The sequence below is a fragment of the Rhinolophus ferrumequinum genome, chromosome 2, assembly GCF_004115265.2.
Source record: "Rhinolophus ferrumequinum isolate MPI-CBG mRhiFer1 chromosome 2, mRhiFer1_v1.p, whole genome shotgun sequence".
Classification (NCBI taxonomy): Eukaryota; Metazoa; Chordata; class Mammalia; order Chiroptera; family Rhinolophidae; genus Rhinolophus; species Rhinolophus ferrumequinum.
Window position 1 is genome coordinate 70,811,276 of NC_046285.1, and position 22,084 is coordinate 70,833,359.

At 42.5% G+C, this 22,084-nt stretch overlaps 1 protein-coding gene across 2 annotated transcripts in view; it reads left to right on the forward strand.

The window, feature by feature from the left end:
• The first annotated feature begins 1,095 nt into the window (after positions 1–1,095).
• PLD1 (phospholipase D1) overlaps positions 1,096–22,084 on the forward strand; it is a 180,045-nt gene continuing 159,056 nt past the window's right edge. Inside the window, exon 1 of one of the 2 annotated variants that reach the window (XM_033128195.1) lies at positions 1,096–1,237. The gene's annotated coding sequence lies outside the window, so the exon portion shown is untranslated. The remainder of the gene's footprint in view (positions 1,238–22,084) is intronic. The other variant, XM_033128221.1, reaches the window with a different exon arrangement.

Below are 22,084 nucleotides of genomic sequence, written 5' to 3' on the forward strand. Positions count from 1 at the left end.
GACATCAATCATGTCTGTCAACAAGGAAAGAGTGACGGCTGTGTGATTCTTCTATCATTAGGAAAAGATGTGCTCAACAGAGAAAAATGTAGTCCAGGGAGGGCTGAACAACTATAGGTTATAGGAAAACAGAGTTCCAGACTATAAGGTCACCCCCCCACACACAGTTTGGACTGGAATATAGTATTTTTCATTTCATGCAGTTCCATGTGTGCAGTAAGACATTATGTAACTCGGGCCGTCTTGGCTGTGCAATATCCACTAAGTGCTTTAAAGTGGCCATCGTTATTAACAGTTTGGTGTATGTGGACACGATTGCTTCCTTTGGCTTTGGCAGAATGCAATATTGTGTAATGAGGCTGGAGCTGGCCTATATTCAAAAGCATATTCCAAAAGGGCTGCTAGTCAGGCCACATGACAGTTGGTTCTCTTTTTCTTAAGACTTCATTCTAAGTGGACTAAAAATATCAAAATTGCTGTATTTGGACATTTCCATGGGTGCAAGGGGAATTTTCCATGTTTGACTCCTGATTTATTATTTTATGCTAAGATTTCTGAATTACACCTTGCTTGAGCTTTAAAGACACCAAGACAGAAATGCAGTCTCCTGTAGTTTAAATTACTTCACTTTTCTGAACCTCAATTTCCTTATCTGTAAATTAGCGATAACACCTACTTTAGGAAGTAGGAAGTTGAAAGAAGGCTTATAAGTGATGTCAACAAAGCTCCTACTTCGTAATTGTATACCACAGGCAAGTTATTTCACCTTTGTGATCAGCTGTTTCCCCACTTGTAAAACGGGCCTATCGCTGGTGGCTACCAGCTGCAATAGATGAGAATGAGATAATATAGACAAAGCTCCCAGAACAGTGCCTGGGCACTTGGTGGCTCAAGAGTACCTGACAATAACTAACGCTAGTGACATTCCCTAGGTTGATGCGGCTGATTTGTGAAACTTTGGGATACAAGAAAGAAACCAGGACCAGGAGAGAGGCCCGGCGGCCGGAGCCCTTCAGTCCCGAGGGGACAACAGCCTGCGCCGCTAGGCACCCGAACTGAAAACCACCTCGCCCCACCCCTGTCCGGGCGAATCCGGACGGCGAGTTCCGGGCGGCGGAGCAGCGCTGTCGCAGCTCAGGCCCTCCCTCCTCCGGCGACTCCAGCTGTGCCAGCTGCGCCTGAACCCCGAGAATCCGCCGCCACCGTGCAAGTGCCCGCGGCCGCACTGGCCCTTCAGGTAGGAGCTGCGCTGTGGCCGGGGTGCACAGGGCTCCCGTGGGAGCCCGGTTTCCGCTTCCTTCACCCTCCGTCCTTTCTCCCTCCAACCTTGGGCAGCTGGCCTCTCCCCGCCCAACTTGGACGGGACCTTGGCAGCCGCAGCAGCAGCGGGCGCCAGCGCCGTGCGGCCTCGCGGGACCAGCCCCTCTGGCTTCCATCGGAGGGCTCCAGTGCGCGCCTTCCGGTCCATTTCTTGCAGAGTGGACGCCAACAACTTCGGCGCGCACGTTTGCCGGGACAGGCTGCGGGCCGGAGCGCAGAGCCACTTTGGCTCCAGGCCGACGTTGGAGGCACCCGCCCAGCCCGCGGCGGGGCCCCAGTGTAGTGTGTCTGGCGCTCCCCGGTTATCTCGAGCGCCCGGAGTCCGCGCGCTGTGGGATGACCTGGATGGCGGGCGCTCTGGGAAGTGCTGCGTTGCGAGGCGCAGAGCCCAGCCTGCCAGATACACGGTCCTGGGCATGTGGCCACACAGCTGCTCGCTGTGGCGCCAAGGAGAGCTGACGTCGAGTTGGGGCAAGGGACACGGGGGCCTGGAGTGGGGGGTGTGTCAAGGGGCTTGTTTTTCTCCAGCCAACTCAAAGTTATTTGGTACCCAGATCTCAGATCCAGGAGCGCAGTGCCCCAAGTCTTGGATAGGATTTTGTGACGTCCTTCTGAACTGCCCTTGTAGAATCAGTTCAGAGCTACCGCCACGCCTATGTTTGCGCCTTCTCCTAATCTTGGATTATTGCCTTTACCTCCTCTGTGAAGTACTAAATGCAAGTGCATTCTTAAGATCCACCAAGGTTTCTGCGTTTGATCATCCTTATCTTTCCCCAGAATTGAGAGTTCCGTTAAGTTTATCTGCCAGGCCTGCCAGTGTCAGTTTAGATAACGTTTGTGGGCCTTCCAAGGGCTTGTGGGAATCTAGGTCCCCAGAGACCTCTGCGCTGTGTGAAATGGGCTAATTAATGGTGGTGCAGTGAAAGCCTTAAGAAGGGAAAGAGCCTACAGCGTGAGCTGTTAACAGTCACCACATTTACACAATGCCCATCTGAATAAGGATCTCTTTCAGTAGGAGATGTTTTCTAACATACATACATACAAGTGAATTTGTACACAGGCTTTTAGCTTGAATTTGTATGCAGCCTTTAAATGTTTGAGGACCTTCTAACTAATTGTTTGAGCTCCCAGTCTGTCTTCTTAAGATCCAGTACAATTCACAATCCATATAAAAAATGTAGTAGTGAAGGCTTTGAGGAAGATGTACCTTTACCGTGTTGGTCCCTGATGTCGGAATATTTATGAACTACCGTGATAAGTGCTGTATAATGCTCATTTAGGTTGGTTGGGGGACCTTGGTCCTTGGAAATTGTCAGAGTACTAATTGTGTTACTTAATAAAAAATTCTTTGTTATAAAATCCATTTACCTTTAATTCTCAGGGTTTTTTAAAAAGTTTTTATTTCTATTGTGGTAAAATGCACATAACATAAAATTTGCCATTTGACCATTTTTAAGCATACAGTCAGCGGCATTCACATTGTCATGCTGCCATCACCACCGTTCTTCCACCATCCTTCCACCACCATCCTTCTTTTCATCTCGTTGGATTTTAATAACATTTTAATGATAATGATTGTGTTGCAGGCTTTAGTTTTCTTCCTAAGCAAGTCTGAGTTCTCCTGTCATTGCTTTAGAGAAATGTACTTTTGAAGAGAAGAGGTGAAAAGCTATAACCAAATTGTGTTTAGTCATCTTATCTCTATCAGGAAAGTTCTAACACATCACTACTTTAGGATAAGCGTGTGAGCTATTTAAATTTTCACATAAAGGTATTGTGAGGTTTAGCTATCAAGAGGGTGACACAGGTAAGGGAGTTATTATTGATAGTTTCCTCCCCTGCCTAGCAGAAAAATAGAATACTTTTGTCCCCTTTTGTAGTGCAATAGCAACTGTCTAAATTATGCTTAAACTCAGGTTGTGGCACATATTTAGAAACTAAAAGCAGTTTTGGTCCAGCTAGGTGGTGGGTGTAGTAGCAATTTCTTCTTCACTCAGGTGTTTACTAAAGATTTATGCCAGGAGACTCAGCACATAAGTTATGGCTCTTTAAATTCACAGTTAGTCTGAGTCATTGTTTTCACATAAGTTATGGCTCTTTAAATTCACAGTTAGTCTGAGTCATTGTTTTCACAAAAGAAATGTCGCTGTGCTAGGCCTGGTTTTATGTTTACTATCCTGTAAGTCTTAGCACCACAAAATAAAATGTATTCTCCTGCTGAATATATATAGTTAAATGTTGTTGCAGGGTTAAAATGAGAAATTTGTAACCTAAATTTCCCATACGCCTGTGACATTTCTGATTAGAAATGGAATCATACAAATTGTATCTTCTGTTGCAGTGAGAACGCATTCCGATGTGTTAGTGTCCCTGAATTCACGGTGCAGTGTAAAGTCTGGATCCCAGATGTTTTAGTGCTGGGTTATTAAACAATTGTGTATGTTATGTAAGTGTTTCTTACTGTCACAGTTCTTTTTTTGTCCCTTCTGTTGTGAACGTTCCTTAATTTTTGAATTTATTGAACAAATATTTCAGTGACAGAATAAAATGATTTGTTTATTTAATCAACACTCATATGGTGCTTCCTGTGTGCCAGACACTATTCTAAACGTTAATCCTCAAAAGAGCTCTGTGAAGTAGGTAATAGTATCAGCCCCATTTTAGAGATGAGGCAATTGGAGGCACAGTGAGAACATAATAACTAGCACATGGCAGAGCTGGGGTTCCACGCCAGGCAGCCTGAACCCAGAGTTTTGGCACTGTTATCTCACTAGAAAAATATAACCTGCGATTCCACTCTCCTGACGAATGAACTTTTTTCAGGTTATTATATTCCTAGCTTGTGCTTGTCCTTAGGGATAAGTAATATGACATAATTGCAATCAGAGTGCAACTTAGACTATTAATTCAGCTCCCTTATTTTTCTGAAGAGGAAATTAAGGTGGAACATGGTTATATCCTGGGCTGGAAGCCCTGGGACAGGGTCGTGGAGACCCTCTACTGGGCCAAGCCTCCTCTTGATTGTGACAGGGTTGGGGCAGGGATCCTGGGAATGTCTGGGGAGGCAGAGTGTGTATTTGAGAGGGGGGACAGTATTTGCCAGTCAGGAGGGAAATGCGTCAGTATTTTAATAATCATTATAACCATCGTGGAGCCAACCTGCTAAATAACGGCGCAGGTTATGTCAGGGGCAGACAGAGCAAAAGCTTGTTGCCAGCTGGGGAGCATGGGGAGTCTTGCTGCTTAGGGCTCCACAATCCCCGATTACTTCCTCAATAGCTGGTGAGGCCTGTGACCCTGGGCTCCCCTCTGGATGAGGGGAATATTTTATTCTGTCCTCAATCATTTTTTTGAGCTTTTTGGACCTAGAGTTGGGAACCTTTTGAAAGCCTCTGACGCACAGAAGAAAATCAGCCAAGACAACATGGAAATCAAAATAACTTTGTTTAGTTGGTTCTTTTGTTGAGAGAGAGACTTCTAAGGGCATAAACTGACACACTTTATATTAAGAACAGGAAAATCAAAGTTCAGTATTCAACAGTGATTTTTTTCAAAGTAGGCTTTTACAGACAGTACATTTGGGTGAAGGAGAATAAGGAATAAACACGGGAAAAGGAATGCGGTGGAAAGGGAGGGAGTGACAATTGCAGAGAGAGGAGGAAGTAGAAGGGGGAGCACAGAAAGAGAAGTGAGGGTGCTAAAACCTTTGTCAGTTCTTTATGCACATTTTGGTCTAATTTAATAATGCCCTTAGACGTGCCAAACAAGGTTGAAAATTACCTTTCCTTTGGTTTATCTAGAAGTGATCTTATGTTACTTAAAATCATTGCATATCAACAACGCCTGGAGACAAGGAGCTACCAGGGAACTGAGCTTCTGCTTGCAATCTTCATAACGATCTAGCCTGTTTTTGTTTACACCACTTTTATATGAATGGATTTCATATATAACATGATATTAGAATCACTGCCTTTACAATTATTTTGTTTATCATCTGTCTTCCCTGTGAAAGGAGGAGGGCTTGAGGTCACAGACTGTGTTTGTCGTTTTTGTGTCTGCAGTGTCCATTGTAGTGCAATAGACGTAATGCCCTTAGACGTGCCAAACAAGGTTGAAAATTACCTTTCCTTTGGTTTATCTAGAAGTGATCTTATGTTACTTAAAATCATTGCATATCAACAACGCCTGGAGACAAGGAGCTACCAGGGAACTGAGCTTCTGCTTGCAATCTTCATAACGATCTAGCCTGTTTTTGTTTACACCACTTTTATATGAATGGATTTCATATATAACATGATATTAGAATCACTGCCTTTACAATTATTTTGTTTATCATCTGTCTTCCCTGTGAAAGGAGGAGGGTTTGAGGTCACAGACTGTGTTTGTCGTTTTTGTGTCTGCAGTGTCCATTGTAGTGCAATAGACGTGAGCTGAATGAAAGGGTGCCTTGATGGATGAAGGAAGATGGGGCCATTCAGTTTATTCAAAATATATAGGCATTTCCAGAAAAGAATGTTTTTATGACTAATGTTTTACTTATTTATTTGTTCCGCTGTTTAACTAGCCTTACAAATAGGTTTGGAGATGTGGAATGGAAAGTCTGTGGCATTTTGATTACCAGCTGTACGCATTGCATTGCATTGTTCTTTTCCTGCAGTTTCTTTACGCAAGTTCTGATAAAGGAGTCCTTTGAAATAAGGAGACTGGGGAGGTAGCAATGGGTTGGGAAGGGGGTTCCAGGGCTTAGAGCCGGAAAACAATTCCAGATGTATTAGGGAGTGGTGGTATGAATATGCAGAACCCAGAGTGGGACTTCGTAAAAATTTTTATTGGGGAATATTGGGGGACAGTGTGTTTCTCCAGGGCCCATCAGCTCCAAGTATTTGTCCTTCAATCTAGTTGTGGAGGGCGCAGCTCAGCTCCAAGGCCAGTCGTTGTTTTTAATCTTTAGTTGCAGGGGGCGCAGCCCACCATCCCACGCGGGAATTGAACTGGCAACCTTGTTGTTGAGAGCTCCTGCTCTAACCTACTGAGCCATCCAGCAGCCCCTCCGGCAGCTCAGCGGCAGCCTGTTGCCTTCAATCTAGTTGTGGAGGGCGCAGCCCACTGGCCCATGTGGGAATCAACTGGCAACCCTGTTGTTCAGAGCTCATGCTCTAACCAACTGAGCCATCTAGCCGCCCCAAAGTGGGACTTTTGATAAAAGGGACAGAGAGTAGAAGAAAAGATAAATTAAAGATGAAGTTTAGATATTGTTTCTTAAATCTCACCATTATTTCCACTTTGAAATAAAATCATATAAGCTAAGGTAAGAGTACAGGATTTGGGATGAAATACACTTTTGGTACTAACATGCTTGTGATGTCAAAAAATTAAAAACAAAACTGGAGGGGGAACATCCAGGCAGAATCCCACTATCTTAAGGGAAAAAAACCCCACTTGTTAGGATATTGTATATGGTAAATATTTAAGTTAGGAAACAGAGCAAGGCTGTAACCCTAATCTTCACCTCACCTCAATCCCAGACTCAAGGTGCTGCTGTATTGGCTGGAAATGCAGTGTAATGGTGCAGTGGCTAAGCAAAGCATGTCTGTGAGGTTTGTAAGGCAGTGCTGGGCCCCACGGGTCCTCATTGGAAGGAATAATTTCTATGGGCCTTGGCTTACTGGAGAGGTTGGATTCAGATCCTAGGGGTTCTATCCATGTGGCCTGTGACTGGCAACTTAAAAATCCTCTGTGCCTTGGTTTCCCCATCTGTAAAATGGGTGTTAAAAAGGTTCCTATTTTACAGGATTTTTGTGAGGACTGCAGGAAACAATGCCTGTAAAGTGTTTAGCATAGAGCCTGGAACATAGAAATGGCACAATAAATGTTAGGTTCCCCTCTTTTACACATCACCCTCCCCTCTCCACTCCAAATCAGCAGGAGTGACATCCATAAATAACTAAGCAAACTGGAATTAATGCTAGAGTAGACATGGAAATGTGACCATGTGGGAATACAGAGGAGGGAAACATGAAGTTTGCTGGGGAGGAATTCTTGGGTGAGAATGGGATTCCATGAGACCCCAATGATGAGAAGCAGTAGGAAGACTTCTGGCAACAAAGCTGGTAATAACCATAGAAAATGAACTCTGTCTTTGATGAGTGCAATACTTTTAGGGTGTGTGTTTTGACATTAGCTAGAAAATTTGATTTTTCGTAATCTGTAACAATAGCATAGCATTTAATAGGAGAAACATGATTCATTTAATAGGAGAAGTGTAGCATTTAATAGAATCATGATTCATTGCTCTTTACTGAAGGGTCTATGTGTAGAGTTGTATTTTTAAACTGTATTTAGAATTAAGAAGAATAGATTATACTCTCCAGGTAAGAGTGAACTAGCTTATACAATGTTGGAAAAACACCTCTCCACCACATTCTTTAGTTTCACATTAAATGGGAGGAGGGCGTTGCTGGCCCCATCAGCTTTATAGGGTTGTAGGTAGCATACTCTTGTGAATCACGAATGGAAGTGGAGACTGTTTGTCAATAACCTAGACCACAGTCTTCACACTTTAAAAAAAAATTGTGGTTACTGTTTCTTACCCCTACCCTCAAGAACTGCTTTTCTGAATGAGCTCTTCTGTGAAATCCCAGAATGTGAAACACCCAAAAGCAGAGCCATCATTCTTGATGATTCCTAGATGGGGGCAGTGAGTCAGCTGCTTCCTCCCTTTTCCCTTCCTCGCCCTGGGGCAAGGCCCTTCTCCAGCTGTACAGCTCTGCTCTATTCTGCTCATTCTGGTCAGCTCCGCTTTGTCGTGTTCTGCTCGGCTCTGCCTGTTCTACCTGGACCTGTGAGACCTCTTCAGTGTTTCAGCTCCAGCGGGAAAATGCAGTCTTGGGTGGAAAGGGAAATTGCACTACCCCAGCCAGAGGGGAGCTGGCTTATGTAGCAAGAAACCCCAGCGCTTGGTCCCTGATTGGTCTGTCCTCATACAAATGAGGACTCCAAATCCTCACAGTTTGATTGATCCAAAAGGCACTGTGCCGATTGGTCAGAATGGTGCCCCTTTGATTGGTCAGTGAAGACGCTGATGGGGAAACTTCTGACCATGAAGTTTGCAAACTTGTTGTAACTGATGTTGCTAATCTTTTTAAATAGCAGAGGGATTATCCATTTGTACCAATTGGACAAATAGTTAACCAAGTTTACTATTTGTAAGTGCTGAAAAGGCTGCATGAAAAAGTTAGATGACCTGAACTTTTCACCAACAATTCATGGCTCATGCATCACGACAATGCACCAGCTCTCACAGCACTGTCTGTGAGGGAGGTTTTATCCAGTAAACAAATAACTGTATTGGAGCACCCTCCCTACTCACCTGATCTGGCCCCCAGTGACTTCTTTCTGTACCCGACAATAAAGGAAATATTGAAAGGAAGACATTTTGATGACATTCAGGACATCAAGGGTAGTACGATGACAGCTCTGATGGCCATTCCAGACAAAGAGTTTCAAAATTGCTTTGAAGGGTGGACTCAGCACTGGCATAGGTTCATAGCTTCCCAAGGGGAGTACTTTGAAGGTGACCGTAGTGATATTCATCAATGAGGTAGGTAGCACTTTTTCTAGGATGAGTTCACGAACTTAATTGTCATACCACATACAAGTATATGATGTTAGTATGAACTCTGGATTCCCAAGTGATTCATCTGTTTTCTTAATCATTCTTTTCTGACCTCACAGATGTCACCATGTTCATGACAATGATTCATTGCTGAGATATTACTGTCTTTTGGAATAAGGGCTGCTCTCAACCTATGGGAAGTAAACTCTGTAGCTTTTCATGTGACTGTCACCTCCCCGGAGGATCAGATGATATACCCAAAGCTGGGCCTGGAGATCTGGCTAGACAGGCCTGAAGAGTTTATGGGTGCAATTAATTCAAGGATGATGGTGTTAATTTAGAAAGTGTTGAGAAGTCATTATTGTACTGTACGGTAATTAAGTACAAGTTAAGCATAAAAAATAAGCACTTTACTTAATTGACTGTAATTAGAATTATTTTAACACAACCAGAGCAAACATTCAATTCTCGTTCTTTCCTATAAAACCAGTTCCCATATTGACATTGTCTTCTGATTCCACCCAGGGTATTTTTCCTCAATTCCTCAAAAAAATAATTTTCCTCCTACCTTTCTAAATTCTTCTGGCTGGACTAATAATCAAACTAACATGAGACAGATTAGCAGGAGAAAATGTCCAAAGGTATTACGTACGTACATATAGGGGTTCCGAACATAAGTATATATGAGACTAAAGGACAGATCCAATCAGTCGTTAAGGCTTATATGCCGTCTTGAGCTAAGGAGAAGGGAGCAGTTATGGTTTGGGACTTCAAAGGGCGGGAAGGCAATTCACATGGAGATAGAAAAGCACATGTTTGATAAATAAATGTTTGCTGGGCCATCTTTATCAATGACACCAGCGGGCTTTGATCAAATGGGCCTTGCTAGGTTCCTCCCTCTCTATCACACCTAGTTCATATTAATCTATAGTTAGCTATAATAATAGTTCCCTTCCTGGAGCAGCTCCTCTATCTAAAGTCTTTTAGGAAAGGTCAAAGTTTCTTTCTGAGTCTTTCGTTTTTTTAAAAAAATAACCACTTTAATATAATCAGTATCCAAAAGGCATATTTTGGGGTGGTAAACTGTTTCCCCTCAATTTACTAAGTCATAAACCCTTAATCTGATGACTTCTATGCAGTAAAAGTGCCCATAAACCCTGATTTCCTAGGCCCAAGGACTTGGGGAGGCTATGAAATTTGTGCATAATTTAAAATGAGCTATGTTTAATGAGCAGGAATGACTAGAAATGAATATAATTTCTCTTCTTTGTCATGGCAGACAAACCAAGTGGTGTCGGGAGCAGGGAGGGAGAGGCATTGCTTCTGACAAGGCCTGGTCTTCTTTGGTCTTGGGGTCCTCCTCACCATAGTCCCAGAGCTCAGCTGGAGAAAGAGAGGTATCACAGCTCTGGGGCAGAGTGGGCAGTGACTGCCCCCCCACCAGCTGAGAGTCTGTGGTCCCTAAATTAGCCTCTGGGCTCGCCAGCCACCTTGGAGCCTCTTCTTCTCAGAGGGTGGGCCTGAAGGACATTGTTTCCCAAAACAGAGGCTTGGTTTTCTTCAAAGTTTAGATCCACTGCTTCATGCTGCAGAGATGGGTTTAGAATTGCATTCGCGAGGATGTTTAAGTGATTGTAATCCACTAAGCACACGTCACCATTGGGCTCTACGTTCCGTCACCATTGCGCTCTACGTTGCATCCCACGGTATTTTAATGAGTCCACTTTGATCTTGTCTAAATCACTTTCCTGCCGTTGCGGATTATATAGAAATACGTGGGACTATCTGGCTTAAATCTCGGTGAGTGTTACCTGGTTTCAGTGACCTGAGCATTTTTCCTTTTCCTTTAAAGTTTCTTTAGGTTTCACGTTTTGAGAGGCAGTGATACTTACATTTATCTATTTATCTATTGTTTTACAAATGAGTCATGAAAAAAAAAGGAAAATGGGTTTGGAAATTATTCTCACATGACAGCCATCATGAAACTTTCAAAGAAGAATGGCATGGAAGAAGTAAGAAGCCCCTAAAAATCCTAAAGATTGAGAGAAGAAGAATAAGCCCTCAAAAAATTAAGCTAACGTTAGTCAGTTTTAAATACTAGAAGGTCCAAAATAAATAAGCAAGGAATTTAAAAACCGTGTTCACATCAGGACATGACAGCTTTTTTCACATTATTAATATATTTGCAGATGCTTTCGTCAAAAGCTGCTTACTAAAAAGTATGCATTCAAAAGAGACATCCACAGTATGCTATAATATGTTTTTAAAAAGACAACCTTTTGAGTTTGCCTCTAAAACCATTCTGTGAGTATAATTTACTTTTTCATAGTGAGTCCTATAAAAAGTTTGAAGAACACAAATTCAGTGGCCCATGATTCTTCAGTTCCTGCAGGATCTCTCCTTTCATACAAACAGGGCATCTCTAAGTACGCCTTCTTGGCCAGCTCAACTAATTCATCCTTTTGAAGTTACAGATGGAAAATGACCTGATCTGTGAATTGTGCACTCTGTCTTATTAGGTAATTTAAGGTGCATTTTCTACTCTATGTAGGTATATATGCATAAATGTAAATGGTCTAAATTGACTAATAGAAACTGTGGGCGTGCTGGAAAGAACTCTAGGGTGGTATTCAGGATAACTTGAGTTCTGTTTTGGTCTCTGCAACTAACTTAATGTGACTCTGGACAGTTTATTTCCAGAAATTCCACTAGTACTCTTCTCTGTCTCAGGGCCTGCTCTGGAGCTGGCATGAATTAACCTTAGTCCTCTTTAAATTAACTGCCCTCGAGGAATTCACGGTCTAGTACAGTGGTTCTCACACTCCGCTGTGCATCCTAGGCCCTAGGGGCTCATCATAACACAGAATGCTGGGCCTCACTCACCCTAGAGCTTCTGATTCAGTAGGTCTGGGCTGGGTAGAGAATTTGCATTTCTAACAAGTTTCCGGATGATGGGATGCTGCTGGTTTGGGGACCACGATTTGAGAACCACTGATCTAATGGTTTAGCTGACACATCAGTAACCACAATTCAAAGAGTAAATGCTGTGAAATAAGTACAAGTAACGTGCAGTGGGAAACAGGGAGTGGAGAAATGGCTCAAAAGAACAACTGGAGATTTGAGAAGCCCTAATGGAAGAGGGAGAGGTTAGTCAGGATCTTGACAAGTGGTTAATACCTTGACAGGTAGGGCATTTGGCGGAATGGCACCATCCCAATCTCCTGATGGGAGGGAGAGTACAGCATGTATTTGGGAGTAGGGCTATAGTCTAGCACAAGTGGAGTGGACGGTTGGTGTGGGGGAAGGAACAACTAGAAACAGATGGGACTGAGAATGAGGGAGCTGGAAAGGCAAACTGAACATGTTCTTGGGTTTTGGATTTTGGCAGCAAGGGAACAGCATGATCACAGCCATGCTTACAAAGGGCAATTGTGGCATTGTGATGGATGGCTTGGGAAGAGAACAGTGATTTCAGGAGAGCTGGTTAGGAATTATTCAGGCAGCCCCATCTGCAAGCAGGGGTGGCCTGAAGAAGAACCTGAAGGTCGGAAAGAGGCAACTGTGGGATGGCGCTGTGCAGAAGCAGAGATTTAGTACTTGATTAATTCTTGGGAATAAGGGAGAGGGAGAAGTCAAGGGAGATTGAAGGGTCAAGTGTGAGTTTTTGGGGAAGAATGGTGGTGGCAGGATCCCTAAAGGAAAATAGATGGGATAAGAAAATGAACCTCTTGGGACCTTTGTTTCTTCAGGACCAGTTGCTCTTAAAGTCTTTTTGTATGATTGCGATCAACGTCTTGGGTGTTGTTGCTTGTCTAAAATAGTACAGAATATGTTTGTATTAAAACTAATGGCACATATATAGCAGGCACTCATGCAGTTGTTGATTGGTCGATCTGGGTTAATCATTAGTTCTGATTCTGTAAATAGCCTTCTTTTCGAGCTCTTCTTCATTTTGCTTTTCATTTTCTTAGTATTGCGACTTGCTCTGCCTCCCATTGTATATATAATACTATGCATGTGAACAGTTTTTGCTTATATCTTCTATGTATATATTTAAATAGGTTTAGCAGATATTTTCAACCCCTTTAGCTCTCACATCATAATAATCATACCATGTACTGAGGTACTAGTATACCATCTTGTTTCTCACACTGAGTTATAAATGCCTTTTGAGTAAATAACATGTCTTATCCATTTTTGTCTTCCTCATTTCACTCGTTAATTCCTAATATAAAGTGGACAGCAAATGTTTGAGGAATGGGATTGACTCAGTCAGTAAAAGGCAATTACTGGTCTTTAGTGACAGACAAAACGGTTTAGTTAATGAAAAGTAATAATTTAAAGGGAAATGGAAATCCGTGTATCTTGAGAAATAGAAAAAGGAAACGTTTAATTCAGTAGACTTTCAGGACTAGAATAGAGATATTGAACACTTTAGGAACCAGAAGTAGAAGCCAATCAAAACTAGGAGAGTGTTGGGTTCTGTCTTAAATTAGCCATTGAAAACCTTGGGCCAGAACTTCGTACACTGGTCCTCAGTTTCCTCATTTACGTGGTTGTGGTGGTAATAAATTACAGGTTTTTATAAATCTCTGCCCACTCTTTAGGGGAGAATTCCAAGCAGAGGGAAGAGCATGAGCAAAGCATCAGAGATGGGAAGGAATATGAAGCAGGAGAGGGGATGGAGGCCAGTTTCAGAGGGCCATTTCTGCTTGAGGTAAACTACCTGGCACAAGACTCTATGCTATAGGAGAGTCTTGTGCCGGGTAGTTTACTTCCCATGACATCTGGAGCAGGGGTAAGGACCAGGGGAAGGAAGCATTATTGAGTTGGTCATTTCTAGCTGCAACTGGTTGATGGATTCTGAAGGATCTGCTCAGGAGAAGTCTTATGAAATGCATCAGCACAGTTTACCTGGAGGAAAAAGGGGGGAAGCTTTTATCCATGTTTCTTCTCTCCCATCGATTAAAGGCAGCCCCATTTTTCACACTGTGTATGTCTGATTGCCAGGCAGGTTCCCACGGATGCTACATGAAGCAGCATCAGAGGGCACCGGGCTAGAGAGGCCTGGTTAGGTTGCACTGGTGTGAAGTCGGCTGGATTCTTAGTGGAACTGGCTGCCAGTGCAGTGGCAGGAATGCAAGGTGTGTTGGAGATGATTAGAAGTAGTACATAAAATGTGGCTGATACAAGGATCTATTGAGAGATTTTTTTACCAAAGGAGCCACCTAACCAGATTTATACAATGGTGTGCTTGTAAATGTGTACCAACCAGCTGTCCAGGAAAATGAATATGTATGTGTGTGTAACAGCAAGTCCTAGAATAAAGTCATTTTGTTCAGTGTTGTTTCATTATAATGTTGATGAGAAAAATAATTCTGTTCCCATCTGGGGCAACTGTTTGTGTGGAGTTGGCACCTTCTCCCCAAGTCTGTGTGAGTTTTCTCCAGGTGCTTCTGTTTCTCCCCACATCACAATGATACGCATGTGAGTTGAATTGTCATGTCTACCTCGCCCCCGTCTGAGTGAGTGTGGGTGGGTGTGGGAGTGGCCCTACGATGGAAAGCTTCCTGTCCAGGGTGGGGGCCTACCCTGTCCCTGAGCTGCAGGGAGAGGCTCTGGCCAGGCTTGACCCTGCACTAGAATAAGCGGGGTGGAAAAGAATCCTCTTATTTGTTTTTATTAATCTTTCTTAAAGGTATGTATAGCTCACATTTATTTCAGTCTTTAGTGTTAGAAGTGTGTTGGGTCTTCATTTAGAAGTTTGGTGATTTTTTGTGACCTGACATATGCTGTAGGAACTTAACTCTTGTTTACATCAATTAGCCTTTGGGAAAATTGGTTTTGTTATATATTGTTTCATTTAAAGTCGCAGTTTCTAAGAACCATCGATGACATTAAGTATTTGCCACATATATGTCTATTATACATTTTACTGATATAAAGAATGTGTAGTACACAGTTTACAAGTAATAATAAAATATACAATACTCTTTATCATAAATAGCTAATTGATTCTGATATGTTTGTGTTGGTTTTTGCTGAACTCTTATATTCATAGCCAACCAATGGTTACAATTGGTGAAAGAGGGGAGGTGATGTTTTCCTATTACAGTGTGGAGTAAAATGAAAGTGAAACAATGAAGGCTCCTCCCAGAACTTCACTTGCTCATTAAGCATCTTCTTTATGAATTGGATAATACTAGACAATATTTCCTCAGCTTTTGTTTTATTCATAGTATAACCACCACAGGCACCACACATTTTATTAACATTTTCTCCACCACTTTCTTAAGCCTAGACAATCAACAAAACAAAAAAATCAAGCTATGATTTGTAGCGTTTCTCAATTTCCATGTGAAAATACTCTCATTATGGATGATTTCAAGTTACAGGGAATTGGGAAGAGAGGCACAGTAGCACAACAACATACAGGATTTACATTTACAGACAGGTAAAAGAGACCTAAGCAACCTCAAGAGCATAGATATTATGAAAATGTACTAAAGTGATAAACAAGTGACTAATTTTGAGCATTTAACACCTTCAGGTTTAATATAATTTATTTCATTGTACGTTTATATAATTTAAAGTTATTGCTATATGTAACAACTGATGCAAAAAATTCCTGAAAATTTGCCAACCAATTCTCAGGAGCAGGGATGAGCCACTCCGGAACACGACTGGAGTTATGTTTCTAGGAGATCACTCTGGCAGCTATCGGTAGAAATGTTTCAAAGGGGAGTGGTGAGGGAGGCAGGGAAGAAGTGCCTGAGCTATGTTAGGGGTGAAAAGTAGGAGACACACTTAGGCAATGTCCTCAGGCTCTGCCAGCACAAGGCTTCAAATGAAGTCGGGTTAATAGAGGTAATGCACGTTTCATTGGTTTGTGTTTAAACGTGGGATCTTTAATAAAAGTCTCCTCCAGGTCCTGTTGGAGTCTGAGATACCTTACCTGTGCTCGCAGAGCTCCGCCCCCTTTGCTGCCTTCTGCTTTGGCTTCCTTGTTGATGACAATGGGCCAAAGGGATTTGAAGGGGAGGCCCCGCCTGCCATAGCTGGAGGTGCCTTCCTGGAGAGTGGGATCTGTGCCAATGAAGCCACTTCCCAGGCCTTGCTCTCCCGAGTTTTCAAATCTGGGGCATGGAGCTCCAGAAGGATGTTGAACTCCAGTGTGTGGCCCATAGAAATTTCTCACGAGGAGCCTGAAGTTCCTGGGTTTGTTTTCCTGTCACTCACAGAAGCAATGAGGAAGACAGCCGTTGACATTGCTTCCTGCAGCTGCTGACTGCAGCAGCGTCAGCTGACCTGGAGCTGAGCAGGGAAACAGCCCCTCTTCCCTCTCATGGCTCAGCCCCTCGAAGTCACATGAGTGAGTCTGGCTGAGGGCCCCCTTGTACCTTTGTTTATCTGCTGGTGCAGGTCGATGTCCAAAGGCCAGGAGCTCCCTGAGCCATCCATACGCCCAATGTGTATGAATTGCTTTTGGAGGTCATCCAGCCCCCCACTACTCTTAGTGGAATAATAAGATGGAGTAGATAAAAGGGTGGCTGTGGCCCCTGGGTGCATAGTGGAGCTAATAACTGAAGTATGGAATATGGAGGTTGGTCCATGTGTGGCTGGGCTGTGGGAGAGGGAAAGAGGATGGAATTGAGATGAGACAGAAGTTTCATCATGTTCAGTTTTGAACTTGATAAAATCGGTGTCTGAGGGACAGGTCAGTGGGTTCTGGGTATTCAGGACTAAGAAGGGAAAGGAGAGTAGTCAAGTTGGTGAAGCCATGAATGTCTATGAGACCCCCTCCTCATGGGGACATAGAATGAGGTCAGGTCGACAGGTAGACTAGCTAGAGCTGAGAACCCCCAGGAGCACCAGTGTTAAAGAAATAGTGTCGGGGTTAGGAGCCCAAGAACCAGACAGACAGGATTGTCCAGGGAGCTCTAAAAGGAAGGAAGTGGCATGAACAAAGGCGCTGAGTCACAACAATCGAGGCTCGTACTGAAAACAGCTGACCCATTGTGTTCACACTTACAGTTTCCCAAGTTTATCTATTCAGTTATGATTATGTCAACTTTGCCCCTCTTCCTCCCTCTAAAAGGAGTCCAAGATACTGCAGTATCATAAATGGTCCAGGGTCAGGAAGCCATCGGACGCTTTTGCACAGTGTTAATCCCTCGACCCACCCATTTATAGTCAGTGTGAGGAGAAAATAAATTTACTTTAAGTTAATGGTATGGGAAATGTCAACTTTTCCCTGTTTGATGTTTCTTACTGTGTTTTCCATATTAATCATTTCATTTCCCCCTCGGTCATGGGACTGATATTATTTTCTCTCACAGTTGTCAGCTGTCTGCTGTGTCATGCAGTTTTTCACCATGATATAGGGACACAATACAGCTCAAGTTGGCAAGGTTACCGCCACCAGTGTGTGCCACTCTTGGTGGTTATGTTCACGCACATCCAGAAAGCCCAGTGCTACTGAACTGAATTACAGGCTTGGAGATAACCATGTGGTTTGCATTCAGCAAAAAATATATCCCAGACATGTTCAAGGGTTGTTAGTTTGAGAGAAATTAGATGATTCCAACATGAAAAGACAGAGCCTATCTGAAGAGATAGTGGAGTGAATTTTCTACAGCACAAATCTGTTGAATAAGTGGATTTGGAGTGACCACAGGCTTGACATATGAAATTCTACTCCATGGGAATTAAAGTTAGTGGCTTTGTGAAGGCATTTATCACAGACTGAAAACTTTGCTCTTAGCCTTTTGCCAAAGCTTAGAAGCATGCTGAATAAAGATAGGCTTTTACTGTGACTGTCTGCTTTAATCCTCTTAAAACACTTAATGTGTCCCTGCGCACAGAGTGGTGAAATTAAGTATAGCTATTCTTTATAATGTAGCAACTTAGGTGTGTTAATCTACTACTAAAAGAAGAGGAAACTAGGGAAAATAGGAAAACAGTCCTAATGTCAGTTAGGCATTGTGTTTAGCTGTAAGCATCAGAACCCCCCAAGATAGTGGCTTTATTTCTCATGTAAGAGCAGTCTGGAAAGTAGGCAGTTGTGAGCTGGCATGATAGCTGCAGGAATCATCAGGCTCTCACCAGCTCTCTAATCTGCCATCTCCAGGACATCTCCTTGTCCAAGATGGCTGCTGGAGCTCCACACATCATATTTACATTAGAGGCAGAGAATGAAGAGGGAAGAAGAGCATGCCATCTTCCTTTAAAGAATCTGTTTCAGAATTTCAACACTCCTACTTGTGTCTCATTGGCCTGAGCTGGAAAAATTAATTAAACCACAATCTTCTGTTCTCCTGGTCATTATTGCAAGAGATTGGGGGAGAGATTGTATAAGAGTGAGACTCTTTAGTGTCTTTCTGGATGTTCTATGCCAAGAGGTCTTTCTCTGTGTCTTCTCAACAGTAATATCTGTAACATCATGAATCAGCCAGGGGTTTCCATAGAGGCAGAGCTAACAGGTTATATAGATTAAGGGACTAATCTATTAATGAATTGGCTTATTCACTTGTGGGGTTGGCTTAGAATGCTTGAAATCCATAGGGCAAGCAGTCAAGAAATGAATATCATGTGCTGGCTGGAACCCCAAGGACAGTCCTAAAGCTTGGAGTTTCTGAATTCAGGAAAGGCCTAAGCCCTTTTTTAAAAGCTTTTAACTAATTACGTCAGTCCCACTCAGTATAATCTCCCCTTTGACTAATTAAAGTCAACTGATTAGATATCTTAATTACATCTGCAAAATCCCTTCACAATAGCACTGGATTAATATTTGATTGAGCAACTGGGAAAAGATGTGTTTGCTGCAAAATGGCTGCTGCCCTCCTTTACTCCAACTCTAGAAGGAATTCTGGGGAATGTAGGTAAGCCTTGCCAAGTTGACACACCACAAAGCCACCCTATACTTTTATTTAGTTGTCAACTAAAGAAATAGGGTAAAAACAAATCAGTGTTTCTTCATGTCTGATATTCTGGCAGATGGTACACTGATACGGTGATTGGTAACTAAAACAAGGACCTGGTATTAATTGTGCATTTTTAACTGTTTTTTCACTGCTTTGTTTTCCCTCTCTGTCTATCACAAATAGCCAAGACTTTATTTTTGATGTTTTCGTAAGTAAAGAGCTTTGGGACTCATCAGTCGGTGTGAACTCATCAAAGTTAACAGAACTTAAAATTTGCTTTTAAACGAGTGGTAAGATGTCCAGTTTTAGCTTATAGCACAGATTTTTTTTTCTCATTTTTACTTTTTTGTTTTGTTTATACAGAGATATGAATGGACCCTTTTATTCTTTATTCAAACCAATAATAGCTTTTGTAATTAAAGCAAAAATTAGTAGCACTGCAAATCTGTTTCTGTGATGACACTCAGATGCTCATTCATCTTTTATTGAGAGTCCTCTATTATTTTTTAATAATAGGTTTATTGAGGTATAATTCACGTTCCATAAAGTTCACCCTTTTAGAGAGTACAGTTCAGTGATTTTTAGTATACTCGTAAAGTTGTGCATTAATTACCACTAATTCCGTAACTTTATATTCTTTTATATTGAATATAGATGTGAATGTCTTAAGACAAGTGAAGAATTGGAAAAACTTAGTTCTGTTGTCTGGTTTAAATTCACTTGAAAAGAGAAATTGGTGACTTTTAGTAAGGGCAGAGTTGCAAACGTTTGGTCTTAATTTTGTGAGAATACACATAAGGCCTTCATTATGGGATTTTCTACCAAATTTAAGTATATTATTCCCTTGAATGTAATTCAAAGTCAAAGCTTTCATTCACTTGTTTAGCAAGTATTTATTGGACCTTTACTTTGTGTCAAACTCAGTGATAGGGACAGGCAGTCCCAAGTCAAATGAGACTCTCTCGGCAACCCTGTGGTCAGGTGGGTGGAGAGACAGGTAAGTCATTCTGTTGGCTTTCACGATGCCCTCTTCACTGTAAGCTTGGGAGGCATGAAGCCACTGGTGGTTGAGTCTCATAACCATGAATTTGCAGAAGGGGCTAGTTTCACAGCAAATAGGAGTCAAATGGCTGAGCTCTTAGAAGTAGATGCAGATTCTGGAAGGGAATGTCGCTGCAGTTAGTGAGATGTGAATTGAAGCGGTCCCTCTGCAGTATGGTTTGCATGCTGACTTCCTTCAGATCTCTACTTAAATATCACTTTTCGGAGAGGACTTGCCTGGCCATTGCTCTGAAATAGAACCCTGTCCTGCTCCATCACTTTGCTCTGCTTTCTATTTCTTCTGAGCTCTCATATGTTATATAGTTATTTGTTACTGCAGCAACCCCCACCCCATAAAAGCAGATAGTTTGTTTTGTTTGCTGCACTCTCTCCAGTGCAATGTCTGGTACCATGTCTGGTGCCATAGTTTGTGCATGAATGAAAGTTCTAAAAGAGGTGTGAATTATAGAATTTTGTTTATATGTTTCCTTATGCAAGCAGAAATTAATTTTGTTAATAAATTCTCCAGATCTTTTGGTATATACCGGGAATGCCAGAAAAATGTATACACATTTTAAGAGATGTTATCTATGTATAGCTTTTCAAAGTTGAATTACGTGGCAATGGGTAGTATGATGTTTACTCAAAAGATGGCATTAATCAAATGGATGCTAGCGTCACTCATTGTATTACAATTTTAATACAGTTTTTTCCTTTCTTAATATGTGTGTACTTTTTTTGGTACCCTCTGTATTTATTTGTGGATGATAATTAGGTAAGGCTAGTTTCTCATTGCAAAACCTCCTTGGGTGAGTAACAAATGTCATCTTTGAACCTCCTGCCTCCCTGTTCCCCAACTCAGCCGGTGACTAAATTCTTCTTCAGTGCCTCCTTTGTAATTCTGCTGTGGCCACTGCCCAAGTGGGCTCTTCGTTCGGGAAATACTAGAATATTGCTCATTCGCTGCCTCCAGCTTTACAGAGTGAGTTTCCTAAAACACAGATTGAATTGTGTTATTCTGTAGTTTAGATCCTTCTACGCCCCCTGTCACCAAGGATTGGATCTAAAACTCCTTAGCATGGCATTCAAGCCCTGTCGCAGTCTGTTCAGGCTGTTAGTAACAACAAGCTGCTTACGGGGCAGCTTATAAACAACAGACATTTATTACTCACACTTCTGGAGGCTGGAAGTCCAAGATCCTGGTGCCTGCATTTTCACCTTCTGGTGAGGACCCTCTTCCTGGTTCATCTCCAGGTTCTTCTCACTGTGTCCTCACACTGTTAAGGGGTCTAGGGTGCTCTCTGGAGCCTCTTTTATAAATCACTAAGCTCGTGCACGAGGGCTCCACCCTCCTGACTTAAGCTCCTCCCAAAGACCCACTTCCTAATATGAAACCTTTGTTTAGGTTAGGAATTCAACGTACACATTCAGATTGGGGAAACGCATTCAGATCATAAAAATACCCTTCTCAACGTGTCTGTCGCATGATGTTTCAACTTTGTTTCCAGCTTCTTCGGTATACAAACCACACATCCTCTCTGTCTCTCCTTTTCTTCCTCTCTCCCACCCTGTTTTTCTTGCTCTCTCTGCGGGAATTCTCAGTGCCAGAGCATGGCCTGTGCTCTCCTGCCTTTGGGCTCTTTGAATAGGATGCCCTTTCTCCCTTGTCCACTGATAGAGAGAAACATCCTCTACCTCTCTGGAGTCTTCTCTGACCACCCACTTGCCCTGCACGCTGAATCACTTCTGTCCCTCTCCACGTTTGCATGGCACTTCCATGCACAGCTCTGTTTGTACGAAGGATCTTTCCCTTGGGGGGCCATGTAGGCTGCCTCCTCCATGAGTCTGCTAGCTTTCTGAGGACAGTGTCTGTCTTATTCATTCTTGAATCCTTAGTGCTTAGCATAGCAGATAGTAGGTATTCAGTAGATATTGGAATAAAGGAATATAATTTCAATAAGCAGTCTCATTAATGGATGCAAACCAACCCTTGTAATGACAGCAGGGCATTGAAGTACAAACAGATCATTGGACTTGGCAATAGAAGTGTATAAACAACTGTAATAAGTGCTCTTCTTTGTCTTCTTAAGCTGTCATCGGCAGCAATGTGTTCTTATAAATGCAGAGAACCACAGATCAGCCAATGTATCAAAGCCCTTTGCTCCAGGACTGAACTGAATTTCAT